Here is a 15,662-nt window from a genome sequence, read left to right as displayed (position 1 = left end):
AGTAGACATGTACTAGCAAAGTTTCTTATAGTCATTTAAATGTCTGTTGAAGGAGCAGTATCAGCAGATATTAAGCAGACAGTCTACTAATACTCAAATGGACCATCAAAATAAAGTGTTACCCTTCATTATTTCGACTTTAATTAGTGACTTAGCATGCTCAAGTAAGAGCTTTGACACTCTTTTCTTAATATACGAGCACTTGCAATAGTCTGTGATTTACTGAATGACATCTGTTGTGGAAAAAGAATCAAGACTCCATGAATACTGAGGTCTTTTGTTTTTATTAACTTGTGAATATTGTATAGAGAACAAGTCTTCTTAGGTCCTGAGATTTACAGTAGTCAACATTTGAAGTGAATCAAAAATGTTTTTTAAAATTGTCCTAAGACAAGAACGGGTTGTTCAATAGTTTTAGGACAGCTTTGGTTCTGATCCACTTTAAACGTTCTGTATTCCCAACCCAAACTGTCCTAATTCACTTCTTACACAAACCTGACTTGTTTCGTTGACAGACATGACCCTGACCTGAGACAGACATGATAAAACAAAATCCATGTGATCATAAATGCCAGTGATGCATGAATGGTCCTGCTGACTGATTTAACTGCTCCATTACTTTCACTAATTTATTTACGTATTTATTATTACTTTATTTTATTGCCTGTTTAATGGATACAATAAATTTTTTGAAGTTGGCTTTCAGTTTTGACCAGTGCAGTGGAATAAAAATCTTTGATTTGTTAGTTGTTAGTGTATGATTTACCTTTTATTCAGTAAAGAGCTTCTGCACGAAAAAATGCCTTGCATAAAACACAATATGATGAAAACTTTACCTACAGGACCTCATATCTATAAAACATATCATTGTGCACGCTTCTCAAAAATGTGCTTAACATGAATGCTCAAATGCATGCTGAAGTGCTGAAATGTCAATCACTCATCACTCAGAGATAATCTCATTACATCTTATAACGTTTTACATCGTATTGAATCCAATTGGAAAATGCACATTTAAAAAAGAATTACCAGTAACCTGAAGCCACTACTGTACCCTATCCATGTCAGATGTACTCATTGAATTTTGAACTTTGGAAAGAAAGAAAGAAAGAAAGAAAGAAAGAAAGAAAGACTTAACTTCACAGACCTAACCTTCCTGCTAATGAGTTACAGGTAATAAAAAGAGAATATTTTACATTTGTAAACAACCTCTACTTCACTATTTCAACATTTTACAAACTTGAAGCTTTGCAAAAGGTCGCTCAATGCATTACATGTATACCCATGTGCAAATTTGCAAGTCTAAAAACTGGTATCTTAAAAAAAAAAAATCTATTACATATAGATTTCGTCTTAATGTGCGTTTTCAGTGATCCGATCACAAATGATTATCCAAAACAAATTAACCTTTCTACCTGGTGTTAACATGTTTAAATGTGTCTCTTGTGACCACTTGTGTTTGGATTTCATCGAGTCCCTTCCCTTTTGTTTTGTTACGCTCTACATCACTTTCACTCATTGCCCACGCACAAGTCCCACTGAATGAACAAAACCCATGTTACACGGCTCACGAGAGAGTGGGAATGTAAGCGAATTAAAAGGATGTGGATGGCAACTACAATTCTGATCATAATCTGTGTGTTTGCTTCAACACAATGACATTTGAATGCAATATTTTGGTGAAACACATCCCTACATTGCCGAGAGAGCTTAACGTTCTGCAATTTAAGAAAACACATGCAATTACAAACAACGGCAGCAAATTGTGAAAAGATCTTCATCCGTTTGACAGCGTACGTACTTCAAATCCTCACTATGCATCCACATTAAAAAAATGCACAGCATTTTCTCACAATGAAAACAAATTACGAAAATGTGCTGCATTTTCTCACAACACTTGCAAAAAGAACAGAACACAAACGGAAATGTTTCAAGCGGACCCTAAAATGTGACGGATGCCGCTATGCTGTGACTATTGCTCAGTGAAGTTGTAGGTGATCTTTAAAAGGTGAGTTTTTTGTTTGTTTATTTTAACATCCTGATTCCCTTGTCTTTAGTATTTATTAGCCTAAATAACCACAACCTAAATAGCAGGGTCTGTCATGTTTTAGGGTCCTCTTGAAACATTTCCGCTGTGTTCCGTGCTATTTGAAAGTGTTGTGATAAATTGCAGGTGTTTTAGTAATTTGCTTGCATTGTGAGATAATGTAGAGTATTTTAATAATTTGTGTGCATTGTGAGAAAATGCAGCGTGTTTTTTATGTGTTTGCATTGTGAGATTTTGCAACACACATGCTGTTAAACAGATGAAGATCTTTTTTCAATTTGTTGGTGTGTTTTCTTAAATTGCAGCATGTTAAGCTCTCTCAGCAGGGATTTTTGTTAATAAATCAAATCAGTCTTTAAGATCCAGCAATCTGGGTCTTCTGAAAGTTCCTAGATCAAGACTGTGTGGCAAAGGTGATTGAGCCTTTGTTTTTGCAGGCCCTTCTCTATGGAACAAACTCTCATCCTCAATCCGAACTCAGTCCTCATTACCTGTTTTAAAATCTCTAGTTAAAAATCCCTTACTGCCTCAGTGGGTGCCTTGATGTCAAAACGACATCAGAAAACATGTCAAAAACGCAAATCAATTTGATGTCAAAACCTTGATGTCCCTTTCACATCCACACATTGGTGCCTTTTTGACCACCAAAGTAAAGAAACAAAAAGTTCTAATATTATAAGAAAATTTCAATATGATCTCACTGCAATTCAGATCTTTTTGATTTAGTGGATAATTGGTAATAGTTAATACAATTTAGTATGATTTGCTCATCCCTCCGTGACAGTTGGGTTTAGGGGTGGGGTTAAGTGGCATGCTTCCTTTTTAAAATCATACATTTTCGTACGACTGAACTGGTACAAGTTAGCCACTAAACTGACAAAATGTAAAATAGTTACGTTTCCTCGTGAGATCAGGCTGGAAAAGTTTTATTCATCTGAAAGGTTCAATTATAAATTTAGTGGAGATTTTAATAGATTTTTAAAGAAAACAGACCTTAAACACTCTGATTTTGTAACTGAATAAAGTTCATTGGAAGTGCTTGACTAAGGTTACTGAAAATTAAGCCTTTCGGCATACTTCTGCATATACCCTATTCAAGCAAATTAAACAACATCAGTTTGCTTCAAACATTGTTGTCAAAAATAAGTTGAAAATCAATTACAGGACAGGCCTGTAATCAATATTTGATGCATTTTTGGACACCAATATTAAATGCCAATTTGATGTCATTTTAACATCAGGGTAGTCGATTGCCATCAAATCGATTTGATTTCTTTAAGTGCTTTTTTTGTTGTTGTTATTGTTCTTTATATAAAGGTGCCCGCTGATATCCGTTTAATTATGTGTTGTCGACTATTCTGGGTCTTTTTATTTATTGACATGCCAGTGATTGTTGCCTTGACTGCTATACCTACCTTGAAAGAAAGGGGACCACATACATTTTTTCATCCGTTAGAATTACAAAATATTAGATCATGATTAGAATATGTTCAAATATATTAAATTGTTGTATATTTGACTTATATTTTATGTATGTGAAATCCAAATATGAACATGACACATGTCATACAAAATATTATGTACTGTCATCATGGCAAAGATAAAAGAAATCAGTTATTAGATATTAATTATTAAAACTATTTTGTTTAGAAATCTGTTGAAAAAAATATTTCCACTAAACAGAAATAATAGTTCAGGGCTAATAATCCTGACTTCAACTGTAATTGGCATATGTTGCCTTATGTCTGATTTCTATGTAGGTTTAAGTGCATTCAGATGCCACAGCCATATCACCCAGCAGCCCAAGACCGGTTACTCACTGAAGCTAAGCAGGGCTGAGCCTGCTCAGTACCTGGATGGGCGACCACATGGGAAAACTATAGGTTGCTGTTGGAAGTGGTGTTTGTGAGGCCAGCAGGGGGCGCTCAACCTGCGGCCTGTGTGAGTCCTAATGCCCCAGTAAAGTGAAGGGGAAACTATACTGTCAGTGTGCACCGTCTTTCAGATGAGACATTAAACGGATGTCCTGACTCTCTGTGGTCATTAAAAATCCCATGGCACTCATCTTAAAAGAGTAGAGGTGTAACTACGGCCAAATTCCTTCCACTGGCCCTTACCCATCATGGCCACCCAATCATCTCCATCCACCAGACTGGCTCTATCACTGTCTCTCCACTCCACCAATAGCCGGTGTGTGGTGAGTTCACTGGCGCCGTTGTCCTGTGGCTGCCATCGCATCCTCCAATTGAATCCAATTGCACACTGGTGGTGGTGTGGAGAGACAAACCCCACTCATGGTTGCGAAGCGCTTTGGGTGTATGGCCATACACGATAAATGCGCTGTATAAACACACACGTTACACACATTAAACCACATGAGCATCTACACTACGAAAGCAATCTAGTTTTTACAAGAACCTTTTACACCTGTAATTACCATCTACCACTAGTGAACACATTGACAACAACTCATCTCCACACCAGGTGTAAATGAAGCATGTGACTGACACACCAGAGCACCTGATACGAGAGCTGTCAGACTGCATTCTCTACTTCCTCTAAAGTAGAGGAATTTCTGTACATTTGCAGCTTATGCTTAATTGCGAGCGGCACAGTTATAGAGTATGACTTTTCACTATGCAGTGACTAATGGCTATAATGATACGATGATAATGAAGTGATTTTCACTCTGCGCAGGGTTATGATGAAAGGGATCACGGAGATAAAAGAGTCCGCGCTGAAAGGATACAGGTAAAAAAAATGTTTCCAAACATCCCCTGAGAACACAACTTGAAGACACCAAAGTCCCAGCGTGTCAGGATGAGCAGAGAGAAAGCCCTCACGCCGGTGTGACAAAGGAATATGAGATGTAGGAGGGAGGGCATGGGACGTGGACAGAAAAGGGCGGTCTAGAGTGGGATGGCAGCAGATAGAAACGGTGATGGTGAGTGACAGGCTCAGACAGAGGGAGGAGAGTTCACACAGGGATGAAAGGACACTTACATAATCAGAGGCTGGATCATGATCAGGCAGCGCTCGCTCTACCTCACTGCCTCTTTAGCACGAGCTGCTGTCGGAGAACAACTACATAAACATGAAGAATGCCAATTAAATGTGCCGGAAAGTTTATGACTCCTCAGAGAGAGAAAGAGAGAAAAAAGAGAGACAAAGCCAGGCTTCTGCTGGTGTATTCCTTCTGAATAACTTATCTATTCGTTCTGTTCTCTGGGAAATATTTATAGAATAAAAAAAGTTTCCTATGAAGTTTTCTATATTTGATGAGTGTTTTTATAATTCAAAAGCTCCGAGCTATACCACGCTCTCTGAAGATTACCACTGATTGACAAACATGGGTGCGTGAAGGCAAGTAATTACTATTCTCTCGCCGTATCGTTTTGGGAGTTATGAACTAGACCCCTGTAAAAACACCAGTAATTATCAGTTCCAGGGCTCCCAGTAATTAGCTTCCCAGATGTTTCATTACTGATCACAATAGCGGAAAGGATCATTTCTCTCCATCTATACGTGGCACAATTCCCTTGTGTTTTAAGGGGAGGCACAGCACAGCATGCTTGAATCAGATTGTGGAAACGGTTGAAGTAAGTCTGGGTTAAAACTCAGTGGGTTTGTGATGATGCCATATTATTGAGTTTTGCTGGAGGAGAGGGCGGTGGAGGGGCAAGAGCCACCGAAATGGAACAGAACGTCCACGAGCAGCATCTCTTCACAAAATACCTCTAATATGAGAGCAAATCAGCAGGAAAGGAGAGCACTTTCATCCATCTGCACCTATAATGATGCTCAGAGAAGCATAGAGACAAAACCTCCTGTCTGTTGGGCAGGCTAGCAAAGCTATAAACTACTCTATCAAAAAACATTTGCTCAGCTTATCTCAATGTTACCTGAAAGGAACCACGCAGTTAGAAGCTACATGGAAATTTAGCTTGTTGTTACTTAACATGCATGTGTGATGCACGTATATTTAATATATACTGGTAAAAAAATTGGTGTAGAAACTAATTTTGGTGCAAATACTCTTAAGATACAGTAGTTCACAAAAGATTACAAAGGACAGCACACTAAATGAAATGTTGAAGTAGAAACACTCAAATAATATTTGCAAAAACAATTTATTCCAATTGACTAAGGTCAGGTTTCAGTCACACTGAATTTAACGCAAATTATATCGTTTGGAAATGAAAACACACTTTGTAAATGCAACCCTGACTAATCTATGTTTAAATGTTTGCAGTTCTTTTATACTGTAGCAATAAGTCAAAAGTACAAAAGTCAAATTCTGTGCATTGAGGAGATGCTATACCTCAATGTTAAGCAAATTATCTTTACCAGAGATACAGATGTGATATATGTGTGTTTACGTGTGTGTATTCACACAAAATGTTTTCACAAGAATACTAAGACTGGAACCTGTTGATCAACACGAGGAAAAGTTTATATTCCTATATTGTTTTTGTTTTTGTTTGTGCTTAAGGGAGATAAAGACAGTTTGTGAAGTTATAGCAAATATTAAGTCCCAATAAACATGAACTGTGTTGAGGGTTCATTTAATTTTCCTCACAAATATATTTAACCCATAATTGAACTGATTCACGCGTCCTCAATCTAAAAAGACTGTAGGCTACTGGTCAAAAGATGTGTTTACTTTTATCTTTGTTTCTGTGGTGGTTATGTTTGGTGGTGGTGGTGGTGGTGGTGGTGGTGGTGGTGGTATAGAGTTTGATCATAAAATATTATTAATCTGATATTAAAAAAAGATTAAATTTATGTCCTCAGTAGTTAAACAAACATATGTGTGTAGAGTCTGGAGTGAGAAAGAGATGGAGATATAATACACAGTACTTACCTAACCTAGTGTCAATGCGTGATGAGGTAGTTGCTGCAGTGAGTCACGTGCTGGTGATTTCCATCGCTCCAAAATACGAATTGATCACAGAAAGGAGCCGACAGACTGATCCGTTGCCTTATTTTTCTGCAAGTTCTGATTTTAAATAGCAGACAGAACTTAAAATATACTGCATGTTTGAAAGGTACCACGGGGAAAATGGCGACCACGTGATCCTGACGGTCCGTCTTGGCACTGGGTTTGAACAATCATCCTACAAGCTATCTTGTCTAACGTTTAATTGAAATGCAACTAAATGAAAACGCAATAATAATTTTATTATAACTTTTTAATTTCATAATAATATAATGGAAAAGAAAAAAAAATCTCGAGATGCTGATGTCAGACCTCATTACATAAGGTGTGTTCAACATGAATAGGTGCATTCAACTTCATGCAGCAAAATAAAAGCGGGGCATGCTGGTTAGAAATTTTGTCCGGATTAATGCTGCGCCTACGCCACGTGACTGTCAGGTGGCATCAAAGTACCGCTACACTGCTCTAAGATCAGACGATTGATTCAGCCCGTGCAGCATCTGAAGAGCGGCTGCTGGAGCTGCGACGACGACCCCGATATTATTGGCTGAGTTCACCGCATGACAACAACCACGTGTGTTTCGGGATTATTATTGGACAAATTCCGATTCACAAACAATTAACTTTTTATACCCTATCTATCCTGTACACACAGTCTTATTAAAAGACTACAGATATTTTACTGCAGTAATCATGTTAAATAATTTGGTTATAAAGGCTAGATTGCACAGGTTTATTTTCGGCCTTTTTATACAGAATATTTACTGCATTCAGCTCTATGAACGATTTAAATGATATATATTTTAGTGAATAACCTAAATATTAACTCAAATAAGTCTTACAGACTTGAAATAAAATAATTATCATCATTAATCCTGACACCCTAAAGGTGTTTTTAACAAATTAAGTTAAAAATATTTTATTAAATAATTATAAAATGATTTATATGATTGTAAAATATATATTTCACTGTTTTGAAAGTGACATTGATGTAGGCTACACTGGGAAACTTCTACTTAAAGTGTAGCTCACTTATTTTATGAATGTCTTTTTGTTCAATTTTTTTTTGGATAAAAGTGCTTTTTTTTTGAAAATTCTTTCATTGTCCAAAATAATCTTAATCATTGTTTAAGACTTAATCAAAACACCTTGTTTTGGGTTTTACACTAGCCTATTTATTTGTATGTTTATACCCTCTTATTTCCCCTTATTCATAATTCATAATTATTCATAGTTCTCTTATTGTTGAAAAATGAACTATAGTTTGTAGAGACTGTATTCTGTTTCATTTGTACTGTAAATTTTTTGTTGTTATAAATAAATAAATGATGATGACGCCATGTGATCGGTCATCATGACTGCCGCAACTTTGAGCCTCGAAGTATCCAGCTGTCCGGCTTGATGGCTGTTTTCAACTCCGCCCCCGCCTGCGCTCGGCTAATCTCGTTGATCACCGACTGCAACCGTGCTTCATGTCTAACGCACCTTATGACATGAAGCACGGCTGCAGCCGGTGTGGTGAGAAATCGGGTCCCCCCTGCAGGCGGGGACGGAGTTGAAAACGCAGCCGTCAAGCCGGCCATGCACTTCGGGGCTCAAAGTTGCTGCTGTCATGATGACCGATCACATGACGTGATCATTTATTTATTTACTTATTTATTCATTGCAATAACAACAAAATATTTACAGTACAAAAAAAAATAATAATTTAAATACAGTCTCTGCAATCTATAGTTCATTTTTAAACAAGGAAATTATGAATTTAAGTATAACAAACATGAGAAATAAGGGGCAAACGAGAGGGCACATAAAAATGAAATAAGTATCCATGAGTAGGCCTACATTTATAGATATAAAACTTTCTAATATATATATTAGTGTAAAACCCAAAACAAGATGTTTTGATTAAGTCTTAAACAATGATTAAGATTATTTTGGATAATGAAAGCATTTTTAAAAAGCACTTTAATTCAAAAAGATTGAACAAAAGGACCAAAATAAATGATCTGCACTTGGTAGAAATTTCCCAGAAAGAGTACATCATGTTACTTAAAATTTTTGCTTAAACGGCTTGACCGGAAAAAAAAAAAATATATATATTATAATCATATTTTTATATATATTTAGTAAAATATTTCTTTAACTTAATTTGTTAAAAATCTTTATGGGGTGTGAGGATCAATGATGACAATAATTTTATTACAAGTCTGTAAGACTTATTTGAGTTAATATTCAGGTTATTTACTAAAATATATCATTTAAATCGTTTATGGAGCTGAATACAGTAGTCTGTATAAAAAGGCAGAATAAACCTATATGCAAACAATCTAGTCATTATGAACAAATGATTTAACAAAAGATGATTACTGCAGTGGGCGATGCGGTGGCGCAGTGGGTAGTGCTGTCGCCTCACAGCAAGAATGCTACTGGTTCAATACTTGGCCGAGTCAGTTGGCGTTTCTGTGTGGAGTTTGCATGCTCTCCCCATGTTTGCGTGAGTTTCCTCCGGGTGCTCTGGTTTCCCCCACAAGTCCAAAGACATGTGGTATAGGTGAATTGGGTAAGCTAAAATTGTCCATAGTGTATGTGTGTGTATGGAACAGTGTAGTTCAGTTTGTAGTGTTTAAGTTCAGTTCAGTTGAGCTCAGTTCAGTGTGGTTTAATAATCACTACTGAGAGTCCAAATACTGAAGAGCAAATCCAACGATGCGCAGCTCTACAGATCCCGAACCATGCAAGCCAGTGGCGACAGCGGAGAGGGAAAAAAACCTTCACTAAAGGCGGAAGTGAAGAAAAAAAACCTTGAGAGAAACCAGGCTCAGTTGGGCACGACCATTTTAATTTCTCCGCTGGCCAAACGTCTTGTGCAGAGCTGCGATCTCAGTGGCGGAGGCTGGAAGCTGGCCTCAGCGAAGACTCGTCTGTCTCTGGAGCGTCACAGGAATCAGTCTCATGTTCTCCACTCTTCCATGACCATCACAGTAGCTGCTCAGGATTCGGCCAGGTCCAGGATATAAAAAACCTTGGGATCATCTCGTCGTTGGTCTTGGATCGAATCAGTGACTCTGCATAGTCTGAGGGCCTCGGGAAGAGTATCCCCAGGTGGAAATGGAGAATAAAGAAAATAATTAGCGTAGCTGATGTTCACAGTGTATATCAACAAGATGCATAACCTGTGTGGAAGCCCCCTAAGTGGTGCACTAAGTGTATGCTTTATTGAACAGATAGGTCTTTGATCTAGTTTTGAATTGGGAGAGTGTGTCTGAGCCTCGGACGTTATCAGGAAGGCTATTCCAGAGTTTAGGAGCTATAAATGAGAAGGCTCGACCTCCTTTACTCGACTTTGCTATTCTAGGTACTACCAGAAGCCCTGAGGCCCAGGGCTTCTGGTATTATTATCCAATTAATAAGCAAAATAAGGTCTGAGGTGAAAAAAGAGACAACACTTTAATGTTATGTTTTTTACCAAACCTCAAATATCTATAGGCTATGTAGTCATTGGAAACATGCATAGTCATAACTTCAAAACTCACTATTCAAAACTAACATAAATATTGTATCTAATTAATGCGGTCAAGCAAATATTAATGTATTGACGTTAATTTTTCTCATAAATTGTATAGCATCAAATGAAAATCTCAAAGGAGCCCTCAACACAGATCTTCTGACATAATATACATGGTTATTGTAGGTCAACTTATCCAGCACATGTTCTACGCAGCGGATGCCCTTCCAGCTGCAACGTATCTCTGCGAAACATCCATACACACTCACACTCATACACTACGGGCAATTTAGCCTTCCCAATTCACCTGTACCACATGCCTGTACACAAGCAGAACTTGCATGAGACTACTACAAACATGTTGAAAATCTTCTAGAGACTCAGCCAAGCCATGAAAGTGAATATTTACAATGACAACCAAAAACTGGAGTGAAAACATCCAATTATAATTCAACAGAATAAATCAGCTTTTCTTTACTGCAAACAATACAAAATATGTGTCAGGTATCCGTGTTAATTTCAGCATAAGCATCAGATTCCAATTCTTCCCAATTTATACAAAGACATATTGCTGAAAATTGTCAAGGAAAATATAATTTAAAACACTATCAACACAATGCTTAATGTAGTTTGACTACTTTGAAGCAACAGTATATTCTACCTCCTTACTCCTGAGAAATGTCGATCAACTAGCAGCATCACTTGTGCTGCAAATATGAAGAGGTAAATGAACATGCTGTTCCCAGTTTTAATTTTTCCCCTCTGTGTACACCATTTGTCTGTTCACAGTGAGAGAAGCCCTCCCCTTCCACGCCACGTCTGTGACTGTACACAGGCCATGCGGAAGATCCCTGGAGCCTCTGTAATAACTCTCCCGGCTTCATTAGCTCCATGCAGGCCCGCATGCTTGTTTTCATTAAAACAGGAGATTGCTTTTTAAATTGTTTTACCTCTATAAGACAGGACAGCCGGACCACTTATCACAATTAAAGAAAAGAAAAAAGGCATGACTCTCCCTCTCTCTCCGCCTCTCTGTAAGCGAGTGCTACCAAATCCAATAAATCCTTCCGTCATGCATTTCTCCTAAACGTTTTTTAAGATCCAATGAATGAAATAAATATCAGACGCTGGGCCTTTGTCTTTCCCCCCCGTCTTCTCTTCTTCAGAACGAGAGCGTTCTCTGTGGAGGAGAATATCTCTGCGCTTTGGTGTTTGCCATGTGCGAAAGAGCAAATTGTTTTGCAGTTAATTAGGGATCTTCTTTAAAAGCGAGAACAAACAGCACAAGGAGAGAACACTAATTGAGGAAGAACAAAACGAATTCAAATCAATAGCGGCTTTTCTCCGTTTGTTTGCTCTCTGCATGGGGAGTTTGCTGGGAGAATTGAGGGGCATTTAGGGGGTGGGGAAAGTGGGAGGGAAGCCACCGCTGGGATATAATGCATGCTAAAACACACACCATGCACCCAACATCGTTTTAATTACATCCCATACAAAAAGAGGGAAAGGGGGCGCGTCTGTTGGTCTGTAAATCTCACTGCAGGGGCCTGCTAGGGTGTCATTAGAGGATAGAGGGCTGTTGCACAAGGCCCGCACACCACGCACTGTGATGCTGTAAAGAGACGTTGTCGTCTCGATCTCTCAAGTCTAGTGGTTGTGCGAAAACATTATAACACAAGAGAAGCCGGGCTGAGCAGATCATTACATTAGCAACAGCAGTGAATGTGGTTAACATGGCGTGGATATAATGGAAGGTTGACAGATTAGATCTAATTTACAATTGGGAAATTGAACTTTTGTAAAAGTTGGCATGAAACCAACATTATAGAAGTCTTACAAAGTCCCTAACAGAAAAACACTTGAGCTTTACATGTACAGTCAGGTCAAATGTTACATATATGAGTGTGGACCATAAGGGGAACGCTGTATGTGTGGTGAGTCTTGATTTTGTCCATCAGGAATTGAATGGATCAACCATTTGATTGTAAGTTAATAGTTTATTATTTATATTTTTATTAGTAAATAGAATTTTTAACAATAGCTGATAAAACTTTAAAGAGTTTTGAGGTGGTTAATTGTAAGTCATTTTTAGATCAACTGTGTGGCATTTGAGCAGAAATACTACATTACTATGAAGCTGTGCAGAAAAGTCTACCAGTCAGTGAGCTACAGCAAGTGAACCATGCCACCTTTTTTCTACAAATTTTGTAACTGAGTTGCTCACAGTAGTCTGTCTCAAAATGCTAAACTCTTTTTATAAATGTATGCACATTTGCAGTGAACTTGAACTGTTTCAATAGATAGATTAAATAATTTAATGTTTCTTTGTTGCTTCAATGTCAGTGACAGGTTGTTGCACAGAAATTGAAAAAAAAAAAGATGTGCATGGATAAATAGTTTATACTTATGCAGTTCAAAATAAAAATGAAGAACTGTCAGTTTGGATTTATTGGTGACAACAACTTGATCTTTTGTTTTGGGGAATGTACGTAAAGGAATACGGAAAATTGAATAAACACATACACTAGAAATAATTCAATTTTGTGTACATCCAAGTTGCCATATTATTATAAAGCCTCTTACCAAAAAAAGTGAAATAAATATCTTTATGAATGCTTTTCACCAAGATTGGTAAATGTATTTGTTTCTTGAGCTAGTAAAGGTGTGTGCTCACACCGGACAGATTGGGTTGGATTTAAATAAAACAAAGATGGATCTTGTTAAACTATCAAACACACTTTGATAGGTACAGTTAGACTGAAATAGAATTGTAAAACATACCACAGGTATTTGAACTAAGTGAAGTTTTTTTAAAGTAATTTTGATAGGAGCACGTGATATAATTGATTGCGACTGGCCTCTCATCTGTAATCAGTAATAATCTAATCATATTGGTTCAAGCTTACAATAAACAGACTGATTTCACCCTACTACCTTATCTTTGTTTTGGAAGAAAGTTTTTTGCCCCATGTCCTCCTTTTCCTCCCTTTAACAGGGGGAACTTTTGAGATCTACCTGATCTCCTACCCCCTTATAAGCTTGCTGACCAGGTTCAATTATCTCTGAGCTCAGGGTTTCTCCTGGGACACCATGTCAAACATGCTATTAGCGTTAAGCATATCTAAGTATGAACTCTTGAAAAGTAAAAAAACAGGACATAATATCATGACCATGCAAGGAACAGAATGCTGAAACATACCTGTTTTTCTTGTCACAATTCTGTACAAGCATCAGAAGCATGTCCTCACAGTAGATCTTCATTTGTGTGCTGGTGTTGTTTTGTCCTTTACACTTTTTATAAGCTCATCACAATATCTTTTTGAAGATTGCCTAATCTGCCAGGAAAGTGGGACTTCCTTCATTGTAGGAGCCATATTGAGCATTACCACATTCATAGTAATGTGAGTGAACTGTCTTGCACACGAACTAGGGCTGCCTAAAATGGATTTCCTGCTGATTTTAGCCACAACTTGCCTAAACACACCTACCTGAAAGTTTATAGTCTGTCTAGTAAGAGCTTGATTAGCTGGTTCAGTTGTGTCTAACTGGGGTTGTACCTAAACTCTACAGGACACCAGACATCCAGGACTGAGTTTGGGCACCTCTGTCCTTGACGGGCTGAAACACAGACTTTTGAAAACGTAGGTATGGCTATTCACAACCAAAATCTGACTTAGGGGAATCAAACTCAGTTCTGAAGGGCCGCAGCCCTGAACAGTTTAAGTTCCAACCCTGCTTCAATAAACATACCTGGAGGTTTAAAACAAGCCTGAATGACTCAATTATTTTGATCAGGTGTGTTTAATTAGTGTTAAATGAACTGAGGCTGCATCCGAAATTGCATACTTCCATACTATAGAGTACACTAAAATCAGTATGCGATATGAGTAGTATGTCCGAATTCATAGAATTTGAAAAACAGTATGCAAGAAGTACCTGGATGACCTACTATTTCCATCGAGATTCTGAAGTGCGCATCTGATGCACGCTGCGCTATATATGATGCACCACAAGAGAATTAATGAATGGAAGTGAAGCTACACAACTGATGAGGGGAGGTCACGTGACCATGACAAAATGGCGGATGTAGTATGTCGCAGTTCCATTAATATTACTCACATTCATTCTGTTTATAACGTACTTTTCAGTTGAGTAGTAAATTCATATTCAAATGCAGTACATACTGAGTAGTAGGCAATTTCTGACGCAGTCTGAGCTTGACACCTGTGGTCTGACTGGTCTTCTAGACTAGTGTTTCTTAACTACATTTCTAGAAAATAGAAAATGTGCAAAACTGGTGGTCCTCCAGTAACGTGGTTGAGGAACACTGTTCTAGACCAGGAATGGGCAAACGTGATCCTCAAGGGCCAGTATCCATGCAGAGTTTTGCTCCAACACTAATCAAACACACCCAAACAAATTAATCAGTGTCTTCAACACCACTAGAAAGCTACAGGCAGGTGGCCTAAGAGGCTTTCCATATGGCCAAAGAGCATAGACTCATCAAGAGGCGACACTCTAGTGCGATTTGGGAAACAGCCACTAGATGCCGCTAGTGTCACGTGGCGGCCATTTTGGAATGAAAATTACAATAGAATCACAGCATATTATAAGTGGGTAAAATAAACTATTAAAAGTGCTAATGATTGTCATAGTAAGTGTTATATTGTCGTCTTTCAGGTTGTATCTCAGCTTTAATATGCTTTTAAAATAAATAAATAAAAAACACAGCAGCTGCTTGCCATCGCGACAGCAATAAGTTCCTATGGACGGCCGATCGCTTTCACTCCAAAATGGCGGAATCACGGGGCTGTTGCTGAGCACTGCTGTTGCAATGGAACGTTCTATTGAGTGTCGCCTCTTGGTCATTTTAAGCTCTTTGATATGGCCCCTTATATACACATCAATTAAGTGAATAAAAACCCATACAAGCAGAAATACACCTGATGAGCAAACTTTATTCATTTTTTTGCAAAAGCAGTTGTGGAAAAGTAAAAATCAAGCCTTGACATGTCCTAACTACCCATTCCCAACTCTTGAACTGGAACTTCCCAGGAGGACTTGCTCCATTAGTGACTGTTGTGGATGTAGCGTTTGATTGCACAAGTAAACGGTAAGGATGTGAGGGAATCTCTCTCAAACTGTACGCTGATAAATGACTTGTGGGATGT

Source organism: Danio aesculapii, chromosome 3, assembly GCF_903798145.1.
Source record: "Danio aesculapii chromosome 3, fDanAes4.1, whole genome shotgun sequence".
NCBI classification, from domain to species: domain Eukaryota; kingdom Metazoa; phylum Chordata; class Actinopteri; order Cypriniformes; family Danionidae; genus Danio; species Danio aesculapii.
The sequence above is the reverse complement of the archived record's forward strand: the minus strand, read 5'-3'. Positions refer to the sequence as shown.